Below are 6,000 nucleotides of genomic sequence, written 5' to 3'. Positions count from 1 at the left end.
GAAAGCCGTTACTGCTTCCTGATCATATCCAAGATCCTGAAGACAGTCTATGGTCTAGTCAACCATGCACAGTCTCCAGAAAGCAATTCTTAGACACTTTCTGCCCCATATAAGTGCGTATTTGCTCAGTCAGTATTAGGCATGTGGGGAAGTCAGATCAGAAGACAGCTGACCACTTTCCTATAGCTGACAAACTCTACCAAATTAGGAAATTCAGTTTCAAATTTTTTAATCATTTTAATTATAAAATCCCATATTTGCTGACGGTTGTTCAACTGACCTTTTAAAATTAAATGTAAAGTACTTTCAAAACCATAATAATGGCTGAATATGGTAATGTCCAAGCAAAACAAAGATTCCATTTCTAAATTTTACAACATCTTAAATTAATACTTTAGTTATCAAAAGCTTTATGTACTTGACAAAAATCGCTAAAGACTATTATACTGCATAAAACTCCTCCATGGACTGAATGCAGTTCTGGTGGTGGGAATTCCATCCCTTTACCCATTTTACAGATGAGAAAACTATAATTTCCTGTCTATTTTATAACCACTGTATCCTCAAAGCTCAACCCCAGGCCTGGTGCATAGTAAACACTCAACAAAAGTGTGTAATTTGGGCTAAGGAGGCTTGGAGAGGTTGTGTAACTTCCCCAAGGTCACCCACCCTTCCTGCTCTCTTCGGATGAATCCCACAGGAGGGTGAGCGGAGCGCTGGGTGGTGAATGTGAGGTGAGCCACCCAGACTTCCGCGAGGGGCGGGGCCTTGGGTTTCCCCAGGGTCTTCCATCGTGCATGTTTGGGGTGCCTCACCCTTCTCAGGGGTTTACACCACCCTCTTACTCAGAGATGAACCGCTTTTGTTTCTTCCACCTGGCGACCACAGGTCCTCCAGGCTCTCTAGAGGGGAGGCGGTTATTCCCGCCTGAAGCCGGGGCTCCTGGCGCGTGGACGCACCCCGGGGTGTGAGTGACTGGTACACCCTGAGGGCGGGGAAGTAGCAGGACCTTAATCACCGGGCTAGTACTGGGCGGGCCTCGAGGAACCGGGAAACTGGAGGCGGTCTAAGGGAGGGTGGGCAGGATGAGAGGTCGCAAGAGGGGCACGGGGCTGAGCCTCCGCCAGGTTCTCCCTGCCCTCTCGCCGCGCGGTAGCCGGGCGACCACCCTTTGCCCGTAAAGTCTGCGGAGCGCCTCCTCCTCGGGCAGCGGGACCTGGCAGGCGGGGGCTGGGCGTGCAGCCGCCTGCCCGCTGTGCTGGCCGGCCTTGCCCCGGGGGCCGCGCGGGGCGGAGACTGGGCGGCGGGGGCGGGTGCCTGTCTAGGTGGCAGGTCCGCGCGCAGCCCTCGCCAGCCGAACCTCGCGGAGCAGCTGCCGCCACCGCGCGCCCCTGGCTCGGCCGCAGTGGCCTCTGGCCGGGTCTCCAGGGGGCAGCGACTCCGCACGCCGCAGGCTCCGGAAAGGAGGTGGGTGGCGAGGGGCCGGGACCAGGCTGGGAGGGGAGGCTGCGATGGGCACCGCTGGTTCCCGAGACCCCCGCCCCTGCCTTTCTACAGCCCCTTGCACTTAAATGGCTGGTGGATTAAAAACCGCGTCCTCGGCTTGTGACCACCTTCTCCGTCCTTGCGTATCTGGCTGCGCAAAGTAAACTGTCCGTCCAGCCGCGGGGGGGGAGAGGGGGGAGGGGGCAGGTTTATGCCCACCCACCACACTCCCCTGGGCCCCAGGACCCTCCAGAGCTGGCAAAAGACAGGCCAGAGGCCTTTATGGGGGTAGGGGGCAGGTTTTTACCCACCCACCACACTCCCCTCGGCCCCAGGACCCTGCAGAGCTGACAAAAGACAGGCCAGAGGCCTTCGGACCCACTCACTCTCTGATCTTCCAGGGGAAGCGTTGGGTCTATTTCCCCGCATCTTTCTCTCTGTCTGCCTGCCTGCGTCTGTCTGTCTTTCTTGAGTTTTCTATAAAGGACCCGAGGAAGTGGGCAACTGGGCTTCCCCAGAGGAAGGCAGGTCTGGTGGTGCGCTTTGCTTCTTGTTCTGGTCTTTAACTTAGATGTGCTTTCCTCAACAAGTAACAGCTTGCTGAACGTGAGAAGTTCGCTCAAAAAGGCGCAGAAAAGATAGGAGAGGAATGTGGGGAAACCAGATTGCCTAATTTTAGCCAGAATTTCGTTGTAAGGGAATCACCATTTATTGCCTAAATGAGAAGTGTTTTGATTGCCCAGGTTAGGAAAAGAAAAAACCCTCTGTCTGATTGCTCACGAAGCAAGCAGTAAGGAGTCACCTTAAAAGTAAGGTTATTTTCTTTATGTACAAAACATTTTAAATAACAAAACCTCAAATCATAGCATTTTAGAAATTGTAAGGATGTTAAAGTCAAATACTTCAATGGCGTGTTATGAGTTTGTCTATGAAAGAGTTATCTTTATTGTGTCCTCACTGGGAAAGATTTATGTTAGTAGGAATGCTTAGTGAAGGTACTGAGAGTTTAGCTCAGAGTTTTAAGAGTTGTACAATATATCCTTGTAGCTTATTTTATTTTTTTTAAATTTTTTTTATTGGAGTAAAATTTCTTTACAATGTTGTGTTAGTTTTGGCTGCTTATTTATTTTATACATAATAGTTTGTACCTCAGTTTCCTACCCCTATCTTGCCCCTCCCCCCTTTCCTCTCCCCACTGGTAACCACTAGTTTGTTCTCTATATCTGTGAGTCTGTTTCCTTTTTGTTATATTCACTAGTTTGTTTTATTTTTTTAGGTTCCACATATAAGTGATATTGTACAATATTTGTATTTCTCTGTCTGACTTATTTCACTCAGCATAATACCCTCCAAGTCCATCCATGCTGTTGCAAACGGCAAAATTTCATTATTTTTTTATGGCTAATATTCCATTCCACATCTTCTTTGTCCACTCATCTGTTGATGGACACTTAAGTTGCTTCCACATCTATTGTAAATAATGCTGCTGCGAACATTGGAGTGCATGTATCTTTTCTAATTGGTGTTTTCAGTTGTTTTGTTTTGTTTTGTTTTGTTTTGTTTCTGATATATACACAGGAGTGTTATTGCTGGGTCATGTGGTAGTTCTATTTTTAGTTTTTCGAGAAACCGCCATACTGTTTTCCACAGTGGCTACACCAATTTACATTCCCACCAACTGTGTAGGAGGGTTCCCTTTTCTCCACATCCTTGCCAACATTTGTTATATGTAGTCTTTTTGATAATAGCCATTCTGACAGGTATGAGGCAATATCTCACTTTAATTTGCATTTTCCTGATGATTAACATGTGGAGCATCTTTTCCTGTGCCTGTTGGCCATCTATATGTCTACTTCGGAGAAATGTCTATTTAGGTCTTCTGCCCATTTTTTTAATGGGCTGAGTTGTTTTTGCTTTTGTTTTTGTTTTTTACTTGAGCTGTATAAGCTGTTTGTATATTTTGGAAATTAACCCCTTGTCTTTCGCATCTTTTACAAATATTTTCTCCCATTCCATAGGTTGTCTTTTCATTTTGTTTATGGTTTCCTTTGCCATACAAAAGCTTTTAAGTCTAATTAGGTCCCATTTGTTTATTTTTGCTTTTATTTCATTTGCTTTAGGAGACAGATCAAAAAAAATATTGCTACAATTCAAGTCAAGGAGTGTTCTGCCTATGGTTTCTTCTAGGAGTTTTATGGTTTCTGATTATATTTAGGTCTTTAATCCATTTTGAGTTTATTTTTGTATATGTTGTTAGAGAGTGTTCTAATTTCATTCTTTTACATGTAGCTGTCCAGTTTTCCCAGCACCACTTATTGAAGAGACTGTTTTTTCTCCATTGTATACTCTTGTCTCCCTTGTTGTGGATTAATTGACAAGTGTGTGGGTTTATTTTTGGGCTCTCTGTTCTATTCCATTGATCTATGTGTCTGTTTCTGTGCCAGTCCCATACTGTTTCAATTACTATAACTTTGTAGTATAGTCTGAAGTCAAAGAGCATGATTCCTCCAGCTCTCTTCTTTTTCAAGATCATTTTGGCTATTCGGGGTCTTTCATGTTTCCATACAAATTTTAAAATTATTTGTTCTAGTTCTGTGAAAAATGCTGTTGCTATTTTGACAGAGATTGCATTGACTCCCTAGATTGCCTTGGGTAGTATGGTCATTTTAACAATATTAATTCTTCTAATCCATGAATATGGTATATCTTTCCATCTGTTTATGTTGTCTTCAATTTCTTTCTTCAGTGTCTTATAGTTTTCCAAGTATAGATCTTTTACCTCCTTAGGTTGGTTTATTACTAGGTATTTTATTCTTTTTGATGTAGTGGTAAATATGATTGTTTCCTTAATTTCTCTGATAATTCATTGTTCGTGTATAGAAGTGCAGCAGATTACTCTATATATATTTTGTGGTCTGCAACATTACTGAATTCATTGATGAGCTCTAGTAGTTTTCTGGTGGCATCTTTAGGATTTTTTATGTATAGTATCATGTCATCTGCAAACAGTGACAGTTTTATTGCTTCCTTTCCAATTTAGCTTCCTTTTATTTCTTTATCTTGTCTGATTGCTGTGGCTAGGTCTTCCAATACTATGTTGTATAAAAGTGGCTAGAGTGGGCATCCTTGTCTTGTTCCCGATCTTAGAGGGAAATACTTTCAGCTTTTCACCATTGGGTATGATTTTAGCTGTGGGTTCATCATATATGGCCTTTATTATGTTAAAGTACGTTCCCTCTATGCCCACTTTCTGCAGACCTTCTCAGAGGTCACCATAGTCCTGGATTAATAAGTGATCTAGTTAATTTGAAGGGAGGAAATGAGTCCTGGAGCTAATTTTTCAAGTAGCTATTGCAATTTGAGGGTGTGAGAGGAAGACCAGCATTAGCTGGAGCTTGTTATGAATGCAGGGTTTCCACATCCACCCCAGACCTGCTGACTAGAACCTGCATGTTAATAAGATCCTGCTGAATAGGATCTGCATATTAATAAGGTTCTCAGGGTTCATGTGCACTTTCCATTAGAGAAGCCCTTTCCTGGGCCGTTTGCATGCACAGATGTTTCTCAAAAACAGGCCTTATGAAAACATAGATTTCTCATAAGCTGTCTTTACCTGGAAAAATGAAAAATACTTGTTATCACTTAAATGACTGATTTTTATTTTAAATCTTAAGATAGCCAAGAGAGGTAGTATCATTTGCTTTCTATTTAAGAGAGAGCTGACATTTTTAAGTTCTGCCAATTTGGAATCCCAGTGTTCCTATTACCCCCACAACACTCAGTTCTGATACTGCTTAGCTTCTTTCATCATAGTTCCTCCAACGAGGAGAACACTATGGGTTTGAAGTTCTCACCCCTAACTGTACTTTGAAGAGTGGGTTTGTATGTCTGTCACTCCTGTTTTAAATCTGTTGCTAAAGGTGTGTCCAAAAACTTAATTGATGCACTTGTTTATCAACCTCTATATGATATAAAACAGTTATTCAAGTAAATCAAATATGTGGCAATAACTAATGACCTGCATCTCTAGGTGCTTAAGATAAAACTACGCTATATGACTAAAAAAGAAACGGTTTTGCTCTATTTTTATTTTTTGAATTTTCATACCAGAAGATGTCATCAGTATTTATGGGAGGAATGTAATAATACATATGTGTATACATTAGAGATAAATTTTTTTAATGTTTATTTATTTGGTTGTGCTGGGTCTTAGTTGTAGCAGGCAGGCTCCTTAGTTGTGGCTCAAGGGCTCCTTAGTTACAGCTTGCTGGCTCCTTAGTTGTAGCATACAAACTCATTGTGGCTTGCATGTGAGATCTAGCTCCCTGACCAGGGATCGAACCCTGGCCCCCTGCATTGGGAGCACTGAGTCTTAACCACTGCACCACCAGGGAAGTACCAAGATAAAGATTTTAATTTCCTTTAAATCAGTTCTACTGAGGTATAATTTGCATACAGCAAAATACATTAAAGTGTACATTTAAATTCAATGCATTTTATTGTATACAAATTATA

General features: G+C 42.7%; 1 protein-coding gene across 1 annotated transcript in view; it reads left to right on the top strand.

The window, feature by feature from the left end:
- The first annotated feature begins 1,267 nt into the window (after window positions 1-1,267).
- FERMT1 (fermitin family member 1) overlaps window positions 1,268-6,000 on the top strand; it is a 66,182-nt gene continuing 61,449 nt past the window's right edge. Inside the window, exon 1 of the mRNA XM_029221832.1 lies at window positions 1,268-1,467. The gene's annotated coding sequence lies outside the window, so the exon portion shown is untranslated. The remainder of the gene's footprint in view (window positions 1,468-6,000) is intronic.

The sequence above is a fragment of the Monodon monoceros genome, unplaced genomic scaffold (assembly GCF_005190385.1).
Source record: "Monodon monoceros isolate NGI ecotype Baffin Bay Population unplaced genomic scaffold, NGI_Narwhal_1 Super_Scaffold_13, whole genome shotgun sequence".
NCBI classification, from domain to species: Eukaryota; Metazoa; Chordata; class Mammalia; order Artiodactyla; family Monodontidae; genus Monodon; species Monodon monoceros.
Note: the sequence above shows the minus strand (reverse complement) of the source record. Positions and strands in the feature narration are given on the sequence as shown.